Genomic DNA, 361 nt, shown 5'->3' with positions numbered 1-361 from the left:
GAGAGGCAGAGATAACTCGATTTTGCTGCATATATGTAGCTAGAAGGATGATGCAATGATTTCTCATGCTTATTCTTGTTGGAAAGTTGTAGTAGTGCATGTTAATAATGCCAGTGAGGCGTAAAGGTAAGCTGCTACAACTGCAAGTGAAGTAGGTAACATCTACAGGCGAAGGTGCTTTTACGCGCGATGAATATGTCATCACGCATAATTGATGGTTGGTGACGTAAATGCGGTTGAAGGCTGTTTGGACACAAGGTACTACAGATTTTTGCGTCAGTTTTTATTGCTGTAGTTCCGTATATCAACAAACTGGTTGCACAGGCTCGTACTATGTGTGGGTGAAGTGACCAGTGGTTTT

The sequence above is a fragment of the Dysidea avara genome, chromosome 15, assembly GCF_963678975.1.
Source record: "Dysidea avara chromosome 15, odDysAvar1.4, whole genome shotgun sequence".
Taxonomy (NCBI): Eukaryota; Metazoa; Porifera; class Demospongiae; order Dictyoceratida; family Dysideidae; genus Dysidea; species Dysidea avara.
This window is presented reverse-complemented; position numbering follows the sequence as displayed.